General features: G+C 34.3%; 1 protein-coding gene across 2 annotated transcripts in view; it reads right to left on the bottom strand.

Annotated features, from left to right (window-relative positions):
• LOC106711272 (muscle calcium channel subunit alpha-1) overlaps positions 1-25,566 on the bottom strand; it is a 74,390-nt gene extending 48,824 nt beyond the window's left edge. For both annotated transcript variants that reach the window (XM_045683693.1, XM_045683694.1), the window contains exons 1-2: positions 25,188-25,566; positions 839-1,227 (exon numbers count right to left, since the gene is read on the bottom strand). The gene's annotated coding sequence lies outside the window, so the exon portion shown is untranslated. The remainder of the gene's footprint in view (positions 1-838; positions 1,228-25,187) is intronic.

The raw sequence follows: 25,566 nt of genomic DNA, 5'->3' as shown, positions 1-25,566 counted from the left end.
TATTGTATACACACAAAATATCGACTGTTTTAAACCAATAAAAAAAAAAGGGCGTTGGTGGCTCAGGGGTTAAGCACTTGATTTGTAATCTTCAGATCCTGGGTTCCAATCCCGTCATGTACCAATGTGTTTTTCGATTTTCGGTTTACATATGTACATTTATCTGACGTTCTAGCGATGAAGGAAAATATCATGATGCAACCCGTATATATCAGCAAAATGAAATTACAAAGATATATGTGAATTCACGGGAGAAAAAAAGACGGCGACGCAACGTCACGTTCCGTCTCCCGAAATGGCGAAACGTGGATTGTGAAGTTTCGTTTGACCATGCCAAATGGAGGTCTGTGATCTCTGCTTACTCTTCTGGGTTACAGGTGTGAGTTGTGTTAAAGAAAAACAATATACCGTTCACGCCATTTTTTATAGCAAAAGGTCAAGCGGACACTTAGGTAAATTGGCCAAATAGCAAAGAAACCGTTGCTCATAGACATCTGTATTTGCAGATGCCTACCTTTAACGACAGAGGGGGAAGACACAGAAAGAGAATATTTCTGTTTCCTATGTGCCCCTTCCTTTATTGTTCCTTATAAGAAAAGGTTGGCAGGTGGAATGATATACGACATAGTAACAGCAGCGACTCTTACCAGATCCGATATTCTTGCTTGACTATGCAATACGAGGACAAACTTGCGACACTTTCTCCGTATTGATAGAGGGGCGCTAGTGAACTGTCATAATTAAGTTTGACTTATGCCCACCGGGTCAGATAATTATGTCGGTCTATACTAGTTATTGTGTATGCAAGGTGCTTTTAAGTAATCTCATCTCTACTTACCTTCGATCAGCTTTCCCTGTCTATCGAAGCTACAACGCCTGTCAGTAATTCCATCCGTTACTTCATTAGCACCAAATCGGCAGTCGGGAATTAAGGTTAAACTATTACTAAATTGGGCTAAAAGCGGACTTAGATTTCAAACTACAGACCTAGGATGGCCCTTGAAACCTAAGATTGAAACCTTGACTTGAAAATAAAAGCCCAGAAAGAGTCTTGTGATTAAAAATAGGTCCACAATGGGCCTTGAAGTCTAAGGTTATACTTTTAGGAATAGGACTAGGTTTATTGCCGGTCACTAGGTCTAGAATTGGACTTTATTAACATATTAAGGCGTAAAATTATTTTGTTAAATTAACTATTCAGTTATGTTTCTGGTGTAGTTTGGTCCCCTGGAACAAAGAAAAAGTGTTATTAACTACAACTGATAGATAGATAGATTTGGGTTATTTTGCACGCAGAATGACTTATCGTGGGTTTCTAAGATCTAAATCCCCGTTTTAAAATATTGCTATATCTGTTTTTTCAAAGACTAACTACAAGGATGACGATATCTTTTGTACAGAGATTTTGGTCTTAGAAACTAACGGTTAGTATTATAACAAATTAGACAAATATTCATGATGTTTACCATGTGTTTTCACTGCAGATATATACAAAAACATGTTATATCTGGTTTATTTGCAAACCCAAAAAGATGACAGTTTTTTTTGGAATGTTTAAGCAGAGTAGAACCAAGGTTCTATTTTTTTATATCCGAGAAATTTTGCTTGTATCTACTTCATATATATTTCAGTTTTTATAACTAAAAGAACGTGCTTATACTCGTAAATAGAGCAATGAAATATTGTCTGAGATAACTCGGAAGTGTTTTAAAATGAACATTTGATAATAACAAAAGAATGCGAGAACAAAGTATTTTTGTTAAAACAAGTTTTTTTTGTAGTGAAGAACATTTGTTGCTTGTTGCAGTTTTGTTATTATTTCGCGTTCGCTTTATTTCTTAGAAATAATCGCCCACTCGTTTTCATCAAAACGATTCAGAGAACTAAAGCGTTTTAATTTAATACATGAAACATCTGATCTTTGTAACTGTAGACTGCCGACTCTCCTATACAAAATTATATTTTCATCCCACTCGTTTTTTTTTAAACTAGGAAGAGAATGTTGATTCAAATTATTATAATTGTATTTAACATACATATATACACGTTTTTTAAAGTATATGACTCTGTTTTATATAAGTTCTTTAAAAGAATATCTTAGGGCTCGTTTAGCCATAGTCCGGAATCGTACGAACAACTCTCGGCAGTCGCTTCAGAGCGTGACAAACCTATGTACGAGTATATCCCATCCGTCCGGCTGCCGAGCATTGTTCGTACGATTTCGGATTATGTCTAAACGAACCTTTAGACTGAAAAAAATTCTTAAAATCTCTTGATCACAATTGTAACATTTTGTAGAGGAAAGTTTTTTTTTAATCAACTCTTAAGATGGATGAATTTATTAACTGCATTCTAAAGCATAAGAAGATTACGAAATTTCGCATTCAAAAGAGGTTTCGAACCTTTACTAAAAGGATAAGAAATATTTGTCCGCACGAACCGACATTCGAACAAATCGCTCTGCCGACGATTATTGTTAAATTAAAATGATTGAATTAAAACTAAAGAGCTGACTTCAATCTTAAATGTTTAAAAAGCAAGTTTAAAAAATCTTTTGATATATATAGGCTAGTTTTTTTTTTATATTATTAGGTGGTAAACTAGCAACCGGCCACCTAATTCATTGAAATAGCAAGCACTGCACAGACATCCGTGATTGCAGATGCGTTATCTTTAATCAACGGAGGAGGGGACGCATCGAAATGGGATATATACTCTTTCTGTGCATCTCCTTATAAAGAGAATTTCTACTACCGAATATGAAAATTATTTCTAATCTCTGATTTTTCATAGAATTCTTACCGTCGATTTTAACCAGTAGATGTCATACAATTCAAATTCCCAAGTATTACAGAGGTAATGTTTGACAATAATTAACTAATTGTAAAATAATTTACATTATCTTCAACATTAAACTTATCAAAACTCTGTATTAAAGCACCGAGAGGTTATTGAGGTCGTGAGAAGGAGCAGCTGTCGACCGTCCATTAAGGCCTCCGATGCCTTATATAAAATATTTCCGAACCACAACTTTATAAAACACAGAAACTCAACTTAAGTGTCGCTTTTATAAATATCAAAGTCGTATACAAAAGCTCAAAGCTTATTTGCAAAGTTACACTTATTAATATTATATCCACTGATTAAAGCTTACGTTCTTCGTGTAAAAACACGATTCTTCATTAAAAATTTATGAAAGCCTAGGGGTAACTTAGAATAGCTCCATCTAATTTAATAGCGAATAGATCACTTAAGGCATGTCTTAAACACAACTGGCTTTTGAAGATGTTCAGCAAGATATCTCTCATTGCGTCATTTCCAAGAATGACTTTATTCCCGACCTCTCTTTTTGAACATCTCTCGTGGGTTCCTTTTCTATTATGTGCGGTCCTTTATGATGTGGATGGCGTTATGCATTGTGATTAATGAGATATAAATTAAAAAAAGGTAGATAATCCATTGTCAATAGTTGCGTAAAATCTGGCTTGGATCAGCTGAGTGCAGTTAATTATAATTTCGCGAGGCAATGATGTCAGTGTCAATGACTGACGCGGCGCCCCCGCCCCCGAAGTGCGCCCCTCCCCCGATGCGCGGTGACCCATTTGCGACTAAATTAGCACTTATTTGGCGTGAGCAATTGTCTCACACGATCAATTCATTTCTTTGATATTTTATTGTTAGATTTGATTTGTTGGTATGTCTGTACGTTTATATTTCAGAAATAGTTTACCTTCTATTTGTCTAGTTGTCTTTCGTTTTAAAAACGTTTAATCAGTTCGAGTATAAAATAGATAAATCGCAACAAATGACAGTAACTTATTATAATATTATTTATGGTACATAATTTATAGAGTCACGTCTACAAGACCAATGACCTGGGAATTCTGTGTCTGCAATTCTTACAACATGAGGTCGACGAAACGTAAAAAACTGTTTAGTCAGACTTACAATGTAAGGGTCAAAGTATCGCTTAGTTGTAGATGAAAAGTATCAAGACTGGTTCGATTGTATGTACTATGCGGGAAAGATTTTTCCTCATAAATTGTGAACACCAATCCAAAAACAGAAAAATTAATTTAACTATCAGAAATTACGACCAAACAACGCAGTATTGTTCATATGATATGTTTAAAAGGCTACAAATTAAATTTATAAGCATTAAAAAACATAAGTAGTAAAACTACGTGTACATAACACACCCATGAATACTATTGTTTTACGTTATTTTGGATCCTTCCTTTTTTTTATATTACAAGGTGGCAAACGAGCAAGCGGCTATATGAATTCGCCGAAATGGCGAAGCGACCGCTGCCCATAGACATTCGCAATTGCAGATGCGTTGCCTACCCTCAATCGACGAAGGAAGAGACGCACGAAAAGAGAATGTTTAACCTTATGCATCTCCTCCTCAATCAAATCCACATCCTCTTCCCATCCTTTCCTTATTAGAAAAGGGGTGGGAAAGGAAAGAGGATTAAAATTAGGCCTCTTGTTTCTTACTATAATTTCAAATTAAAGCTTGGTAAGTGTAGGGCTTAAATTACAAGACTAACAACTACGACCTAAGTACGAGATCTATATTCCATGTTGTTAGCTATAGGTATCATTAAACTGCCAGAAATAGATTTAAACTTCGCTACCAACCAATACCATTCGTAATCCTAAAACACGCGATCGAGTAACACAGGCTATTTTAAATCCTATGCAATAGTGTTTAGGCTTATTATTAAATGACCGGTTATCAAGACGTTATTTTGCTTTTGAAAATGTACCGGCACGATAGCTAAACTACGATTTAAATAATTTATAAGTCTAAGAAATATAAATATACGAATTGGTTAAAGATATTGTTAGTAATTCTAATTTTAACAACTTTTAAAGTTGAAACTGCCGGAGGCCTAATTTTAGTCCTCTTTACCCTCCCACCTTTTTCTTATAAGGAAAGGATGGGAGGAATGGAGGAGGAGATGCATTAGAAGGTTAAATATTCTCTTTTTGTGCGTCTCCTCCTTCGTCGATTGAGGGTAAGCAACGCATCTGCAATTGCGAATGTCTATGGGCAGGCGGTGGCTTCACCATTTGGGCGAATTCATATGGCCGCTTGCTCGTTTGCCACTTTGTAATATAAAAAAATACGAACATAAATAATTCATCTTACTAATATTAGCTCCTTACATATGAAATTGGCGTTTTTCGTACTGGCCACTTTAATCACGAATTTCTCCTCTTTGGTAAGGAATTCCAAATTCAAATTTGTACAGCTATAGACTCATGTATTTGTGGTTCGATGACCGTCATTCATTTGTTTTTTTTCTTCTGTTTTTTTCTGTTTGCGTCACTCATTTTACAAAATGGAAAACTTAAAATATCGCATTATTTACGAGTACGAGTTCCGCCGTGGTACTAGTGCTGCGGAAACGACTCGAAGGGTGAATGATGTGTATGGCGGTCGTGTTGCAAAAGAAAACACAGTTCGTTTTTGGTTCCAACGTTTTCGTTCTGGAAATTTCGATCTGCAGAACAAGCCCCGTGGACGGCCTAAGACTCAAGTTGATAATGAAGAGTTGAAGGCTATTGTGGAAGCGGATCCATCGCAAACCACGTCCGAGTTAGCTGCAGGCTGCGATGTTAGTGATAAAACTGTTTTAATTCACTTGAAGCAAATTGGGAAGATTAAAAAGCTTGAAAGGTGGGTACCTCACGAATTGACTGAAGCAAACCGGCAAACGCGCGTCGACTGTTGCGTTACATTACTGAACCGGCACAATAATGAAGGTATTTTAAACCGAATCATTACCTGTGGTGAAAAATGGGTTCTTTACGATAATCGGAAGCGCTCAGCGCAATGGTTGGATCCTGGCCAGCCAGCCAAATCCTGCCCCAAGCGAAAATTAACCCCAAAAAAGTTACTTGTAAGCGTTTGGTGGATTAGTGCCGGTATTGTTCATTACAGTTTTCTCAAATCTGGCCAGACTATTACGGCTGATGTCTATTGTCAGCAATTGCAAACTATGATGGAAAAGCTAGCGGCTAAACAACCTAGGCTGGTCAATCGCTCCACGCCACTGCTGCTTCACGACAACGCTAGACCACACACTGCGCAACAGACGGTTACTAAATTAGAAGAGCTTCAATTGGAAAGTCTAAGACATCCTCCGTACTCCCCGGACCTTGCTCCAACAGATTACCATTTTTTTCGAAATTTGGATAACTTCTTGCAAGGGAAAAAATTCAACTCCGATGGGGCAGTCCAAATCGCCTTCAAAGATTTTATTGATTCCCGTCCGACTGGTTTTTTTAGTAAAGGGATCAATGAACTACCTATGAGATGGCAAAAGTGCATAGAAAATAATGGTTCATACTTTGATTAATTAAATATATTATATTAAAAAATATTCGACTTTTTGTTCCTCCCATACAAAACGCCAATTTCATATGTAAGGACCTAATATTATAAATGCGAATGTTTGGATAGATGGATGGATGGATGTTTGTTTAAAGGTATCTCCAGAACGGCTCAATGGATCTTGTTGTAATTTAGCAAAGATGTAGAACATAGTCTGGACTGAGCATAGGCTACTTATTACGTTTTATTTAATTCCGCGCGGACCGAGTCGCGGGCGACAGCTAGTATAATTAAATAGATAATTAGGTATATAATACTAACTACTTTAAATGCATTTGTTTTATTAAAAGACAAATTATATTAAGCAATGATAAATACCTAATCATATTGTTTTTGCGTATTGTTTTTACATCGCAAACATTAATTTCTTAGAAAAAGTTGAAGCAGCATTTACAGGTCTTCCTGTTGAAAACTTTTTGAACATTTCTAAGATTTCGTTTTCAGGAAACTTGAATTAAAATTTGAAAAAGTTTCCAAACATTTTACGTAATGTTTTTCAAATGTCAACCGGAAAGTTTATATGAGAAGATTTTTTATGTTATCAACATTAAAATTATGATATTCTTGAATGTTGGCGCGTGTTCATTGTATCACAACAGACGAATTTATACAAGAGAGTAATAACGCTCGCGTAGCTGTAGACTGGAGGTGCGAAGTGCTAAATGATTCAGACATTGTAAACTTTCGCAACAAACAAGGCGAAACAACTAAGCTAAGCTAAGACACTAATTTTCTTCGCATATTTCATTCAAGCTCATTTGGCGTACAAAGCGCAAATACCGTTGTCATCACGGTATATATCCACTGTTATAAAACATTAGCCATCGCTCTCGTTTTCATTGAAAAGAACAGAGATAGCTCTATAGCTACTAGACTATACTGACTAGAAATAATACTATTATTATTTCTAGTCGATTATCGTACAAGTATTAAAGCAGTTTTAAAATGAGAGCATCCGTCCTGGGTTCGAATCCCGCCATGTACCAATGTGTTTTTCGATTTACATATGTACATTTATCCGACGTTCTTACGATGAAGGAAAACATCGTGATGCTGCACATATCTGAGAAGAAATTCAAAGATATGTGGGAAGTCAACCCGCACTTGGCGAGTGTTGACTATGGCCTAGTCACTCCTAACTTAGGCTCCGAGCTCCTCAGTGGGGACGTATAGTGAGCTGATGATGAATTTTAGGATGATCATTGACCATATTTAATCTAATCGTAATATATTCTTAAATTCTACTTATTAATAATACTGTTAATAATAAAGTGAAATTCAATATCTCTTTCTCAGTGTATAATTATCTAAGAAAACGCCTCCTTTAAATAGATAGCACTGTTAGTCATTTATAATTTGGTGAGCTAACGCTTCTTTCACGTCTAACTATTGACCGTGTGTCATTGACCTTTTACGGTCAAAGGTTGAACGTTTTTACATAAAACTTAAGTGAACCTTTCTTTCTTTGTCTGTCGTGTCTTTAGAAATAGTGGCAATAATCTCGTAAATAAATCCATTTAGTTAAACATCTGAAATCTATATATATAAAAGAAAGTCGTGTTAGTTACACTATTTATAACTCAAGATCGGTCGAACTAATTTAGCTGAAAATAAGGTAGCTTAGAACTAGGAGACGGACATAGGAAGTTTTTTTATCTTGTATAGAATATAGAATAGAGATAGAATATAGAATAGAGTCCTCCTTATAAGAGACAGGACAAATAGGAAGGGGAAATACTTCTTTCTGTTCGTGCTTACCTCTCTGGTTAAAATTCGACAACGTATCAATAAATACGGAAGTCTATAAGCAGCGTTCACTTCGCTATTTTGGCGAATTTAAATGATCGCTGTCTCAATTGCTACCTGACACATCTATATAAAAAAACAAGTTTGAATGGTCATTCGACTACAAGAGGCTAAGCGCTACGGGCTACGTGCTTCGAACTAAGTGCCAAATGCTACGAGTGAAACTCTACAAGCTACGCGCTACGATATGCGCCCACTCGGCCAGCGAACCTGACCCGACCTATTTGCCCGCTCTACCGCACCACGTAGGGCTGTCACTCTGTACTATTACAGAAATTAATTTTTCTGTATTTTCCGTAGATATTTATAATGGTAAAAATATTTTTTTTGAACTTAGAAATTATACGAATAGAATCAAAATTAATTTACATAACTTATTGTTCTGGTTTAATTTGTGATAAGGATAAGTCACTATTTTTAACTTTAAGTGACACGTATGAATGTTCGTTCCAGGGTTGCGTTTCAAATAGTTTACACAATTTAATTGAAAATTAATAAATATAATAAATTCTAATGTTAATTTTTCACAACCCTAAAGAAGTGGTCAGAAGTATGGACGTTGTTAAACTAATTTCATGGACCGAGTTAAGTTATTATTCTAGTTGCAATATCAATACCAAATATAATCATCATCATCACCTATAATGTAATCATCTTTGCCAAACTGGCAAAGGTTATAACTACAAATTGCCATAAAGATCAGGGAACTTACATTTTTTAATATTATAACAGTACGGTCATAAAGTAACGTATTATCAAATACTGTTATAAGAAAATATATTGAGTAGAAATGTTTTTATATACATCATATATTTTATATGGACTTTTAAAGAACATTCATTAGTTTTATAATGCATTTAAAAAAACATTTTGGCGCTTAAATGTCATTTTCAATGTAAAAATCTTATTATTCGTAGTAAAATCAATAAGCCTTAAATATTATCTCCAAGCATTTAGTCATAAAAGAAATATTAATAATCATTTTTATAAGAATTTTGTATAAATACAGTACAATTTCAACCAAGAAAATATCGCTTTGTAAGTCGTACAAATGAAAACACACGGTGAAAGGGATTCTATATCGCTGATCGACATGACTTTAAATAAATCGTATTCCAGATAGGATCCTTAGGGAACGGAATGATCTTAGAAAATCGCTATCTGAGAAAACGACATTAAATTCAACAGGGATGAGAATGTTCGATATATTTTATTGTAATTTTTATCAATATACGAATGAATGAATTTTATTTTTCTTCATATGATTTAATATCGAACGATATTTTATTTGATCATTTATTAGTCTGTAGGCAAAAAGACGAATTTATAAAAATGCTACAACTCAGTAATAACCATTGAAAGAATTTGTGAAAAATAAGGAAACGTCAATCTCTATTATTAGTATGTTTATATGTTGCCCACCCTAAAAATACTCCAATTATCTTAGAAATGAAGCATTTTCCCAAATAAATTTTAAATTTAAATACGTCTCAATAAGGACGTTCCTAAAAGCACAGACGAGACAAGGCCAGCTGTCTCGTCAAATACAAGGCGTGACATCATTTCTCCACGTCTCTCTTATGACAATGAGACGACATTCGATTAAAACAAATAAGTCAACAGATCTTCTAAGCTATTGACTTGGCTTATTTCTTATATAGTACTAGCGACCCGCCCCGGCTTCGCACGGGTGCAATGCAAAATATACCTACTACAGAATAAATGCACAATTTATTTAAGGTACTTAAATGGATAAGGATTAATGCTGTATTGTTTAAAATCACTTCGTAAAAGAATAAAAATGGTTATGCTGGGTTATCCCTAAGAGATAGACATATACCATCGCGGACTTTTTTGTTGAACTTTTTAAGGTGAACAATACTGTAGTACATTATTTTGGTCTATCTCGTAGGGTTCAGCCAGCGTTTGCAATATAAGCGCAAAAAAACGTGCTTATTTACGACATCACATTAGAAAACTTTAAATTTATCAGTGTTTCTCTACTATATTATGCATTTATTATACATACAAACCTTCCTTAAGAATCACTGTATCTATTTAAAAAAACCGCGTCAAAATCCGTTGCGTAGTTTTAAAGATCTAAGCATACATACGGACATACAGCGAAAGCGACTTTGTTTTATACTATGTATTGATATCGTGTTTTTTATAGGAGAAGGGGGGCAAACGTGCAACGGACCACCTAAAATTATTTGATCCGACGCCCATGGACATCCGCAACGCCAGAGGAATCGCAAATGCGTTGCCGGCCTTTAAGAAAATAAGATATATGTAATTTATATTGTATTTATTTTTGTTTTTAATTATAGTTAGTTAAAACCAATTAATTGATTAATTTCAATGGTTATATTGAAAAGTGATGTTTGAAATGGTTTAAGATAAGTTAAGGTTTCGAGGGACAAACATTAAAATAATAGAGTCAGTACAAATCAAAAAGGTTTGCTACCCTTAAAACATTAGTATAAACACTAATGTAAGACGAAGTAAATACGAACAAATAGGCTCCATTAGGGGGAGGGGATGAGGGGTTAATACTTAATTTATCTCTGTTTATCGCTTACGGATCGGTATATGAATATATTACTGATTTACTTTGGATACGTCTATTTACAAAATGGATGTGTAATGAAATCTGATGTCGGATAAAATATGGTAAAAGTAATACAATGATGAATGTTTTTTTTTTTATATTTAGAGCTTTACATTCTCTCTATATCCTTCTATATATTATTTATCTTACTAATATTATAAATGCGAATGTTTAGATGGGTGGATGGATGTTTTTTTGAAATTATCTCCAGAACGGCTCTACGGATTTTGATGAAATTTGGCACAGATGTAGAACATAATCTGAAAGAACACATAGGCTACTTATAAAGTTTTTTTTTTTAATGCTGCGCGGACGGAGTCGCGTGTGACAACTATAAGTTAATACCGCAATTAAAAACAATATTTCTGTAATAAAGAGCATTTACAGGAAGAAAGATTAACGCAGCTTTGAATATTCAGTTCCTATCACGAGCAGGGCGGGCTGCGGGCCGCCACTGAGCGCCTCTGACCTAGTTATAACCCGGGAACGTATTTGTACAAAAATATTATTTACGATAGTAACAGATAAGTTTATTTGTTAAAGTGCTTTTTATATTTATCTATTAATGGTGGTTGAAGTACTGTTAAGTAAAAAAAAAACATAATAAAATAGGGTGAAATATCTGATATAATTTTTTTTATTTTTGATTTTGGAAATCCATTTTTTGTTACAAAATATACAAAAAAGTTTTTGGGTATTAATATATTTTTTTTAACTTACTAAAATTTTTTACAACGACTATTTTTTTCTGATACTGTGAATTTCAACTATGGAAACTTGTACATAAAATCACGTTACTATCCTTTTCATTTTCTTCAAGAAATAACGAGACAACACCATTTGTAAGAAGTTATTATCACATCAATTAAAAATGAGTTCTAATTTCAAAACAGCAATTAACGTAAACAACTATTTTCAAATACTGTCTTACATTTCAAACTCGTAAGATAAGTCTAAGCAAAGTTCCAAGTACCGACTATAAATTTCAGCCTATGAGTCAACTATTTTGAAGTTGATTACAGAGCTAGATAAAAGTACTGCGACCTACATAAAATGCATTAATTTGAAATGCACCAGTTTTGTAAGCTTGGAAGCTGGAGTACCAACTGAAATTTTATAATTATTTATAATTATAAAAATTAATTTAGGTTACGTGTAATGTATAGTGTGGACAGTTATCACACACTAGTTATCAATGGGTTCATATTTTTTTCTTTATATTCGTTGCTGAACACTACTACCACTAAACACTAGTACCATTTTAAATAAGGTATCTGTTATTCATCTGTTTAAAACTTGCTTATTTAAAAAAATATAGGGGCAACAATTTTTAATTTTATAATGTTTCGAATTTCTTTATGAACCTTATTTTAATTTACAATTTTAACTAAAAACAAATAAATATATTAGATTAAATTAAATAATCATTAAGTTTTTTTATACCTTTTTTAATATGATTTTTCAGAAATTTATCATTAAGTTGATTTGCATCGCGCGAACCTTGTCGAGGTGATTGAAACTTACTTACTGCTTTAGTTTATAAGTAAAATTGTAATAAATAGAAAGGCTTTCACAGTGCACTCTAAGCCTTAATTATACCTTTGAGCTTAAACCCTTTGCTGGCGGTTTTACGGTCACATTTTGTTTAAACACAAAGAGGGTGATTTATTTGGTTATGGTATTACAGCAGTTTTTACTTTAAAAGAAGTTTATTATCACCACAGGTGGGCACAGTTAATCGAAAAGTTAACTTCGTTAATCGTTAATTCGTTAATTAAAAAATTAACTTCGTTAATCGTTAAAGCGTTAAATTCTCGAAAATTTAACGCAAGTTAAAGTTAACGTTAACAGTTAACCATACTAAAATTATACATTCTAATTACACACTTATTGTGGCGACACTTGTTTAAAATATTATTTTGACCATACATTCTATAACACATTAGTATTAGAGACAAGTATGAATGCATTATAGTATATTTCATTACGAGTGCGGTAAGCCTGTCATTGCAAAGAGTTCCGACAAATGTCTACCCGAGCCGAGGTGCAGCCGAAGGTGAGGGTTGACAGTAAGAACAATTTGTAATGACAATTCCGCACGTGTATTAAACAACTATTTTTAATACAGTTGCGAAAAAATGAAGTAACTTAATAGAATAATAAAAAAACAATAAACTCAACTAACCAAAATGTTTGGAAAATGGCGCCAACTGTAAAGAATACAAACAGATTTTTTTTTTGTTTTCTTCACCCATTCTGGGTTGGCCAAGGGAACTATGCCCAAACAGCCTTGATGCCCAGCCAGCCGAGTAGATTTTTATTGATATGAAATGAAAATGAAATTTAATGGGATGAAATAAACCTAAACTAATTCATTGAATCAAATCATTAAATCTGATATTGTAACAAACTAGGAGCTTCTTTTTAGAAATATTTGCATGAATCATAATAACTTCAATGATTTTTTTTTTGTAAAAACTGCGTGGTTGGTTTTTTCTTTTTAATAGACATTATTTTGACAGTTGGGAAAGAGGACGCACGAGTTTGGAAAAGCTAAAGAAAAAGCATGAGTAAAAAAGTGTTTTTAATACAGTTGCTCAAAAAGTGGCGTATTGCAGGGGCGAAGAGCGTTCGGAATGTGGGCTATTAGGTCCTTACATATGAAATTGGCGTTTTGTATGGGAGGAAAAAAAGTCGAATATTTTTTAATATAATATATTTAATTAATCAAAGTATGAACCATTATTTTCTATGCACTTTTGCCATCTCATAGGTAGTTCATTGATCCCTTTACTAAAAAAACCAGTCGGACGGGAATCAATAAAATCTTTGAAGACGATTTGGACTGCCCCATCGGAGTTGAATTTTTTCCCTTGCAAGAAGTTATCCAAATTTCGAAAAAAATGGTAATCTGTTGGAGCAAGGTCCGGGGAGTACGGAGGATGTCTTAGACTTTCCAATTGAAGCTCTTCTAATTTAGTAGCCGTCTGTTACGCAGTGTGTGGTCTAGCGTTGTCGTGAAGCAGCAGTGGCGTGGAGCGATTGACCAGCCTAGGTTGTTTAGCCGATAGCTTTTCCATCATGGTTTGCAATTGCTGACAATAGACATCAGCCGTAATAGTCTGGCCAGATTTGAGAAAACTGTAATGAACAATACCGGCACTAGTCCACCAAACGCTTACAAGTAACTTTTTTGGGGTTAATTTTCGCTTGGGGCAGGATTTGGCTGGCTGGCCAGTATCCAACCATTGCGCTGAGCGCTTCCGATTATCGTAAAGAACCCATTTTTCATCACAGGTAATGATTCGGTTTAAAATACCTTCATTATTGTGCCGGTTTAGTAATGTAACGCAACAGTCGACGCGCGTTTGCCGGTTTGCTTCAGTCAATTCGTGAGGTACCCACCTTTCAAGCTTTTTAATCTTCCCAATTTGCTTCAAGTGAATTAAAACAGTTTTATCACTAACATCGCAGCCTGCAGCTAACTCGGACGTGGTTTGCGATGGATCCGCTTCCAAAATAGCCTTCAACTCTTCATTATCAACTTGAGTCTCAGGCCGTCCACGGGGCTTGTTTTGCAGATCGAAATTTCCAGAACGAAAACGTTGAACCAAAAACGAACTGTGTTTTCTTTTGCAACACGACCGCCATACACATCATTCACCCTTCGAGTCGTTTCCGCAGCACTAGTGCCACGGCGGAACTCGTACTCGTAAATAATGCGATATTTTAAGTTTTCCATTTTGTAAAATGAGTGACGCAAACAGAAAAAAACAGAAGAAAAAAAACAAACGAATGACGGTCATCGAACCACAAATACATGAGTCTATAGCTGTACAAATTTGAATTTGGAATTCCTTACCAAAGAGGAGAAATTCGTGATTAAAGTGGCCAGTACGAAAAACGCCAATTTCATATGTAAGGACCTAATATTACATACACGTGCTTTTATATACTCGTAATGAAATATACCATTTCGAACCTTCTTTTGATTTTGTCCTGTTGTTCACGTCTTTCCCGGACGCTCTGATGCATACACTTGCACGCGAACTTCACATATAACAATTATTATCAACTCGTTCGTTCACCATTCGAGTCACCGACAGTCGCCCAACATAGCTGAACTTACGAGCGTGGCGTGGCACGTAATTTAAACAAAATGACAGCACGTCTCAAAGTTTCTAATTTAACGATTAACGGACTTTTATTAACGGAAGTTGAGTTTAACGGAAGTTAACAAAAGCGTTAACACTTTTTGAAGTTAACTTAAAAGTTAATCCGTTAAGCAAAATGTTAACTTCGTTAATTAACGATTAACGGATTAACGAGTTAATGCCCAGCTCTGATTATCACCAATTTTAAAGATATCGAATGGATTATGAATACTCAGTCGTAACTGAAAATAGTCTTTTAAGTTATTTGTAAAAGTATCATTATAGATATAATGAAAAGAAAAAACATATATATGTATATATGTTGTTTTAGATGTCATATTTAGCTATTTCTGCTAAGTACGTCATTATCAACCTGCCCTTATCCCTATTGAGGCTCGGCACAGTATGTACTACTCCTCTACACATCTCTAACAGCCGTCATATCTGCTAAGTACGTATATGTATTAAATAATGTACTCGTATGTCAGATAATTTCTTATATTTCCTCCCTTGTGTGATAACACAAAAGTTTTGACAAGCGCTGACCTATTTTGCAAGAGAAATCTCGAATAGTAACGATTGAACAGGTAACATACTGTTGTCTCTTTTTATTATACTATAATTTATCAAATCCAGATACAGCTGTCTCTTATAAACTTCGTTAAGAGAAAGCTTATAGAGTATATTGTTTTTTGTTTATTTCACGTCATGTTCTTTGGAAACAATATCATATTATGACAGTATTCTTTAGGGAGAGCTCCGCTTACGTCCTTGGGAAATAAAAGGGAACGCGTATTCAGTAACTTTGTAGTGTTTTTCCTAGAACTTTCATATTTAACTCTGTAGAGTGAAGTGAAAATTTGTATTCCACGAAATTAAGCATACCCACAACGAATTTTATTTTGGAATCGTTCAAATATAAAATTAGACATAACATACAATAATATATTGGTAGAATTCGATCCTAACAATACGAACGCCTACCATATTGAGAACTAATTGCGCATATTCTAGATCAGGGATCCCAAAACTATTTGGACAAGTGACCCCCTATTCCAAAATGAACCGTTTCCACAGACCCCCCATGGCCAAATGATCTACTTTTAAGATCAATTATTGTTATTATTATTATTTTTCATTCTGACATAGGTCAATAGAAGAAGACAGAGTGACTAGCAATGCTTTAAGTTCGATATCGACCCCTTTGGGAATCTCTGTTCTAGATTATTATTTACGCCGTCAATTCGAACCCAACACTTCACGGACGATGTCATCCCACGCAACCTACGTCACTGACAGCCTCCTAACAACTAATTAAATACGACCTCGTTGCGTCAATATAAAGTTGTGCATCTACACTTCACACCGTAATTCAATTTCAAATATAATTAACGTAGGAATTAACACGATATTCTCCGCTTTTCGTTCAGAGTTTCAAAGCTGGTATCTTATTTCATAGAAACTAAGAAATTTGTGTTAATGTTTTAACATAAAACATGTTCAATTATTTGCTTTTATTTAAGATATTAGTATAGTTAAAGTCTTAGTTTGAAAGTCAATATGTTTTATATTAAAAAATGGTTGAGATGTGAACTCATAATTATCCTACATCTATGTACTCTATTCTCCAATTAAATCAGATTTAAATTAGATCAATTAAATAGTAAGATTAACAATACGGATATATTGAGCGTCGATGACTCAGGAGTTAAGCATTTGATTTGTAATCTGCAGGTCCTGGATTCGAATCCCGCCATGTACCAATGTGTTTTTCGATTTACATATGTATATTTATCCGACGATCCTACGGTGACGGAAAACATTATTATGCAACCTGCACATATCAGCAAAAAAAGATTCAAAGATATGTGTGGATTCCCGTGAGAAAAAGGCAGCAACGCGGCTCGCCACCCGTCACGTTCCATCTTCTGAAATGACGAAAAGTAGATTGCGTAGGTTCGTTTGGCCACGCATAATGAATGTCCGTGATCTCTGCCTACCTTTCTGGATTACAGGCGTGAGTTTTATGATTGTTTAGTACGGATATATCTCTTATTATAATAATTAACAATTAGATGAGCGACAGTACCTACGCCTTCGTGACCCGGCTTCGTCGTCTCGAGAATAGTTACTTTATTGCACTTTTTATGCACTGTTGTGGGTTAAATAAAATGCTTTTAGTTTTGAAATAAAGTATATTTACAGTAATTATAGAATTAACACAAGGAGATGCGCGTGATGCGTTAGACGGCCATTACGGAAGAGGGAAGTGACATTCCGTCAGTGTTGCCACTATAGGGTTACGCTTATATTCCAACACCCTCCCTTAAGCGTAAACCCATTGCTGATGTGAAGATGTTGTGCTTGGATCGGGGGAGGCCTTTGGTCAGCAGATCTGCAATCATCTCACCGGAGCAAATGTATTTGATTTTGACCTGGCGGGCTGCTACCTTTTCTTTAATAAAATGGTACTTGATGTCTATATGTTTGCTGCGGACTTTATAGGCATCAGAACCTGAAACACTAATTGCACTTTGATTGTCACAGTACACAATAATTGGCAGACCTGACGCTGCTTGACAGATTTCATTTTCTAATTGTTGAAGCCACATTGCTTCTTGTACAGCTGACGCTAAGGACATGTATTGAGCTTCGGAGCTGGAAAGAGCTACTGTAGTTTGTTTCTTCGAATTCCAGCTAATACAAGCACCCTGAAAAATAAACGAGTATCCAGTACAGGATCTTCTATCTGATATGTCGCTAGCCCAATCTGCATCACAATAGCCAACCATGTTTAAATTATTTTTCTTGAAAGTTAATTTTAAATTAATTGTACCTTTAAGGTAACGGAAAATTCTCTTAACAGTTATCCAGTGCTGCATAGTCGGACTGTTATTAAATCTACTGACAGTGTTGACAGCATAGGTTATATCAGGCCGAGTGCCTTGAGACAAGTACAGTAGACATCCAACTGCTTCTTGATATGGGATATTCTTTAAAATTTCATCTTGACTCTCTGCTTTCTTTAATTGAATTCTAGCTTCAATAGGAGTTGGTACTGATTTACAATTTGACATTCCAAATCTGTCTAAAATTTTCTCAATATAAAGTGATTGATCTAAAGAAACTTCTTCTAAATTATTGCTCTGTAAAATTTTAAAACCAATACATTGCTGAGCTCTGCCAAGATCTTTCATCTTAAATTTCTTATTTAAATTATCTTTAATATATCTTGCAGTTTTATCATTATTGAAAAAACAAAGCAAATCATCAACATACACTGCTATGTAAAATATATCATTTTCATTCTTGTGTCTGTAGTATATGCAAGGATCAACCACTGACCTTTTTAATCCAATATCCAAAAGAGCAGCATTTAACTTTTTATTCCATTGTCGGCTGGCTTGTTTCAAGCCATACAGAGCCTTGTTGAGTCGACACACTTTGTTTTCTATTTCATAACAGGGCGGCAAAGTCATGTAAATTTCTTCTTCAACTTCTCCCTGTAAAAATGCAGTAACGGCATCCATTTGATGAATTTGTAATTTATATTTTGCTGCCAAACCAAACAAGTATCTAATTGATGTCAATCTAACAACTGGGGCATATACATCATGGTAATCAATACCTTTTGTTTGTTTATATCCTTTTATAACAAGGCGCGCTTTATATCTTATAATATTACCAGCATCATCTCTTTTAGTTTTAAAAACCCATTTGCAAGGAATTATTTTTTTATCGGAAGGCAAATTAACAACTGTCCAAGTATTATTTTCAATTAAAGAGTGATATTCATTTTCCATTGCCTCTCTCCATAATTCAGCATTTTCACTGCTTAATGCCTCAACATGACATTGTGGCTCATTATCCAATAGGCTCATAGTGGTCTCTGTGTTCAAACATAAAAATGAATTAAGTTCGGAATCATCATCAGAGGTTATGTTTACATTCTCATTTCTTTGTGGCAGATTTTGGCGATGAGGTCTTACATTAACATAGCACTCCTCTGGTGAACTACAGGTGTCTGTAGAAGGAACATATGTCTCATCATTAGGGTCTTCATACAACTCTGAATCATGATCACTATAAAATTGCTCACCATCTATTTCTTCATTATTTAAATCATCTTGAGTAATTATAACATCAGAATCATGACAAGAATTATTTTCATTTATATGTGACTTTAATTGTGTGTGGACATCTTTACTTTGTTTATTTAACTTCTGAAATGGAACTTTATTCTTGCAAAAGCTTTGTTCTAAAAATACAGCATCTCTACTCATAACTACTTGTTTACTAACTACATCTAAGAAGCGGTAGCCTTTGGTAGATTCGCTATAGCCAACAAACAATAACTTACGTGACTTCGGATCTAGTTTTAGTCGCTTTTCTTTGGGAATATGTATCATAGCTTCGCAGCCAAATATTTTAAGATGACTAAGATCAGGCTTGTGACCAGTCCATCTTTCTTCAGGAGTAACCTGTGGGAGTGAGCGAGTAGGTACACGGTTAACAATATATGCAGCAGTTGAAACAGCTTCAGCCCAATACTCCTTACCCAAAGACGCATTGAACAACATGCATTTAGCCTTTTCCACTAAAGTTCGGTTCATTCTTTCACTGACACCATTTTGTTGAGGTGTGTACGGAGTACTTGTTTCATGTTTAATACCAAAGTGTTTCAGACATTTATCAAATTTACAATTTTTGTATTCAGTTCCATTATCAGTCCTTAAAGTTTTAATTGTACAGTTTAATTCATTTTCAACTTGATTCTTGAATTCTATAAATTTTTCAAATACCTCCGATTTATTTTTTAAAAAATAAACAAATACTTTTCTACTAAAATCATCAATAAAAGTTAAGAAATACCTGGATCCTCCAATTGACAGGTTTTCCATTGGTCCACACACGTCACTGTGTATTAACTCCAACAGCTTAGTTGCTCGGGAACCTATGTTCTTGAACGGCAATCTACTTTGTTTTGCGTGTAAACAAGGAGTACAAACAATTTCATTAGTATCAAGAGACATCTTCACACCCTGTGTAACATTAGAAATTAAATTCAAATCATTATAATTTATATGACCAAGTCTTTGATGCCAAATATATTTATCTTCAATTACTGCCGACATAACCTTTTCATTATAACAGTTTAATTTATATGTATTATTTATTAATTCTGCAGTAGCCACTATACAACCTTGTTTGCCTATTATATTACAACCATTTTTGTTAAATTCAACTTTATTTCCATTAGAAATTATCTTACTCACCGATAGCAAGTTTGTAGATAAATCTGGTACATATAACACATCTTTTACCTGTATTCTTTCAGGTGTTCCATTTAATTTATTTAACACTTCAATGTAGACAGTGCCACAGCTGTGTACTCGGAGTACCTTGTCATTTGCTATTTTTATGAAGTTGACAGGCGGTGATCTTTGGTCTTCCAGCCAATGATCAGACATTGTCATGTGTGAGGACGCTCCGGAGTCCACATACCAACAATTAGTAGTGTCCTTAAGCGTTGATGCAGATAATGCTACAAAACTATTTTCCTTTTTACTTTTAATTTTCTTATTTACTTTAACTTCTTTTTTATACCAACAATTTTTACTAAGGTGACCATATTTATTACAATTATAACATCGGGGTCCATTATTCTTTGAGTGACATACATTAGTCGAGTTATATTGAAAGTTCTTCTTATTATTTACTTTATTACTGTAAAATGCGGTAGTAGTATCTGATTTCACTTCTTGAAGCAATTTAGTTTTAATCAGATCGGCACTAATTTTGATTCCTGAACTTTCAATTCCCATTATCATAGGCCTATAGTCCTCAGTTAGTCCTGCTAACATTAATGTTCCGAGCCACTCATCATCAATGTTGAAGTTAATTGCTCTTAGTTTATGGGCGGCCGTCATAATACTACTGATATATTCCACACTTACTCTTTCACTCACTTATATGCAACACTGACGGAATGTCACTTCCCTCTTCCAAGTCGCAAAATTTTCTCGTCCAGTTAATTTTTCAATTGTATTTGCAGCCATTGTAATAAGTTTGAACTTAATTTCACACAATAAGCTGAAATAAAATTAACGACGCCACCGGCGCCACGCGGTTGTCGACTTTGAAGAACTTTATTTTTATTTAACCAACTTTTCCTTAAGTGATTTACAGGTATGCTGGGCCCATAACCTGTTGTTGGTTAAATAAAATGCTTTTAGTTTTGAAATAAAGTATATTTACAGTAATTATAGAATTAACACAAGGAGATGCGCGTGATGCGTTAGACGGCCATTACGGAAGAGGGAAGTGACATTCCGTCAGTGTTGCCACTATAGGGTTACGCTTATATTCCAACATGCACTCGATGATGCTGATAAAGCTCATGTTGACGTACCTGATATATTCGAATAGTAATTTAAAGTTTATTTTGCTATGTTAAATATAAAACTGTATTCTTTCATTAATTACAATGTGAAATCAATGCATAAAGACTTTACCTTTTAACTCAAAAGATAACCTAATAAGAATAATAATTTAAATTCTAAAATGTTTCCTAAACAAGTAAATTGTTTGTATGAAAGGTTATGGTTTATCATTACTTATTTTTCTGTCTAAATTATAAATAATAAAATATCCGTAGTAGTGATCATAATGGTTTTCGAATATGTTCAATACTAGCTGTCGCCCGCGAATCCGTCCGCGCGGAATAAAAAATAAATTTAACTAGTAGCCTATGTGTTCTTCCAGACTATTTTCTACACCTATGTTAAATTTCAGCAAGATCAATTGAGCCGTTCTGGAGATACCTTCAAACAAACATCCATCTAAACATTCGCTTTACTATTAGTAAGAAGTAAAATTCATTATACCTATATAATACATCAACTGCAGGATATATATGTCTAAAATACCAATACAAAGAGAGCCAGTCGAGGTGAGACGAGGTGGTGCACTTCCATTGCAGGATTCATACACAACGCACAGCTTATACAAGTATACTCTTATATTGTACGGTGACCATATATTACTCATAATACGGAATGTCCTACATATTGAACTATTTTATTTTATAGCGCAAAAAGATTAAAGTTACAAATCAGGTAAACTCTCATAAAGTCTTAATAATTGTGAGTACAAAAAAGTGAAATATCGTTCAAGAGTTTTACACTTTTTTTTTTGTTTAGTAACTGTTTGTTAAATACTTGGATGTAAATTTTCAGAGCGTACGTCCTTTATTTATTACATGTTAACAATTATTATTGATTTACAAAAAGACCAGTAACTGGTCTAATTCTACATGGAAGAAAACTTATCGAAAGAAGTACTTAAAATGAAAAACGAAGGATAAAGTTTTTGTTAATATTTTTGAACAGATTTCATGGTCACCCTTATCCCGGAAAGCCACTCTGCGGGATTCAATCAAGGCGGGTGATGTCCGGGAACAACGGCCGCTCTTGCTTGCACCCCTCATCCCCGCCGCAGCCTCCCCCGAGCTCGGCTTTAAGGCTTTGTAACGCTACGTGTACAAAGCCTTTTAACTATCCTATATCCTAAAATTACATTTAAGGGAAAACAAGAATCGAATGACAAAACTAAAATCTTTTCAGATATTTACTTAGACATCATGAATCTCTCTTTTATAAGTTTATAAGTCTAGTATTCTGGTCATAGTCCTTAGTAGTTTGCCTCTTAGGAGAGAAATTAATCCTTGTAGATTCATTTCACCTACATATAAGTTATAAGCTGGCAAACGATCAAGCAGCCACCTGAATTCGCTGAAATACCAAAGATAATGCTGCTCATAGACATCTGCAATTGCAGACGCCTACCTTTAATCAAAGAAGAAGGGGACGCACAGAAAGACGTTACTCCCCTCCTCCACAGAATTCACTACTCCATCCTATCATTTCCTTGTGAAAAAAGGGGGGGAATGGGAGTGTACTAAAATTAGGCCTCTGGAATCTTATCAATAATAAAATTTCTGTCTCGATGTGTCCATTCTTTGTATCAGAAATTTCCCACCTTTTAACTCTAATGTGTCAGCTTTGCCTCGTATTAGTAATCACAGATGGCCTACTTATATTGTTGTAATTGAAACAACTAGATCTAGGTGTGTGCTGAGAGGGATGGGGTTGCCAACACTTACGACAGCGTGATATATAGTGCGCAGATGACAACACCGAGCGTTGCCAAAATAGGCTATGAAGACGGCATTGTCATCGTAAGACTGCGGACTGTTATCTGTACTGATAATCTTTTAAATACCCAGCTCCTCATAGTTATATCATATGAATAATGTTAATAAGGTTTTAGGCAAAGCATACATTTATGGTGAAAAAATTTAAGCTTTTCCTATGTAGGGTTCTTACCCATTGAGGTACCGAGGTATCGGCAGGAATTTGACACAATCGTAAGAAAAACCTTTACAAAACATTCATTACTTTGCTACTTATGCAAATAACAAAAAGATCTAGCCACCTGTCATAACGAAAAAGCCAAATAAAAATTTACAATTAAGTTATGAATAAAACATTCATACTTCAGCTTGAAATTTTCATCAATCGTAAATTCATAGCATTATGAAATCATTGTCACGTCATTTGTGGACTTGAAAGTTAATTCCGTAAACGAATTGCGTCAAATTTGAATAAAATCCCATATTTTATATTCCACCCAGAAGTTTGTTTGACAATCGCGTCGCTAACAAAAGTTTTAACAGCAGACATTTGAAATGTTACCAATGGTAGAGTTTTTTCGACAAAAGGTCAGATTAAAAATCAAATACTTTTATATGTTGAATGGGGATTTGAAAAAGCATTATATAAATATCTAACCAATATTATCTCACATTCCTTTCCAAGTAAAGATTTTTTTTTTATCTGTTTTTTTTTTGGGATTTTTGTCTAAGTAAAGAATTACAGAATACAATATTTGCACAACATATAAGATATGTTATGAACTATCTCTGTTTTTGGAAAGAGATAGAAAGGGATGCCAATATTTTATACATATGTTTCGGTTTTAAGAATTAACCGATACATATAAATGTAGAAAGACAAAACGTCCAGAAAAAATATGGATTAAACGATATCTTTTAAAATTACCCACCCTTAGTAAATTACTTTTTCCTCAGTCGGGTAAAACATAAAGTAAACAGGAATATCTGTAGCTATAAAAGATAAGAATGAGTGAATGAATGACTCCTAAAGATCGTTCGTGCCTAATGAGCGATGGCTGTGCGACCAACACGGTAGTAGATTACAATCTCGATTCTTCTCCCTTAAAACCTGAGGCCTGGTCAAGTGTCTTAGTTAACTGTATAGGTACTAGGAAACCCTTAAATATAACCTAATTTTTATGGTGACATGATTATTCATGGTTTAAAAATTTAGTTATTTAGATGCACCTGATAAGTAAAGTCTTATTTTTAAGGGGGAAAATGTTGAAATCTGTAGTTGAAATAGGATCGACAATTATCTAATTAAGTGGTTATCCACATTAATCAGTGGCTGTACGCTTTTTTATAGTTCGCTTAAACTTTCGTAAACATTTTAAATTTTAAATCAATTAGTAACAGACTATGTCTTAAATTCATATTACAACCTGACATTTCCCGTAGAGCTTTTAAGACAAAATAATAAAAGCTTTACTATGGTGAATGTGATATTAGTTACATATTCTTAGGGAAGTGAATTGCTTAATTTATATGTCACCGAATGATTCTTAATGTCGTCAAATTTTAATCTGACTAGGCTTATACACAGACAGAAAATGAAAGTAAACAAATGATTGATGATTTCTCGTGATATTTTCATCAATATTTTACGCAACGTTTGTTTTTTGTTTGTATTTATTATAAATTGAAATTTGCAGACAATTTAAATTGCGTAATTTACTTATTCCGAAGAAGACTAAGTTATTATATTCTTTACCGGATATTACTTTGATTTTATTACATAGATTATAAATTAATTATAGGTATTTTAGTTAAAATATATCTTATCGAAGTTCTTAATATGTTTAATGATTCAAATATATCAGAGATTAAGTACCAGCTTTTAAATTAAATGTAAAATAATCATTTGCAAATTTCGTAGCATTATTCGTAGAGCTTGACTACGAGATATATAAAACCAAAAAATGCGATAATTTATTCTACGAATTATTTAATTTAAAAAAATCTATAACTTACGTATAACGGTGAGAGGTGATGACAACAAGTAGACAATCGAAATATATCGCAATCACTACACTGAAATATTCACATGTCACGTACACACAAACACATTGTTCACTAAAATAGCAATGTCTAGTGCATTATGAATTAATGGTTAACGCCTCGTTATTATCTCTTTTTTTAATTTTTTTTTTTAGTATTGTGGCAGACGAGGTGTTGAACGTTCTGGGCGGACGACGTGTGAAGTGCGCGCGCAACCGTTCGCAGTGGACTTCACTCGAGTGCGCGATACAACGTAGACAACTTCAGATGGCGATGTGACCTCGTTTTAGTAGCTCAGTACGATTTATTTTCGAAATGGCAACGCACCGGACTGTATGTCTTTATATCACTT

This window comes from Papilio machaon, chromosome 23, assembly GCF_912999745.1.
Source record: "Papilio machaon chromosome 23, ilPapMach1.1, whole genome shotgun sequence".
In the NCBI taxonomy this organism is placed as follows: Eukaryota; Metazoa; Arthropoda; class Insecta; order Lepidoptera; family Papilionidae; genus Papilio; species Papilio machaon.
The sequence above is the reverse complement of the archived record's forward strand: the minus strand, read 5'-3'. Positions and strand labels throughout refer to the sequence as shown.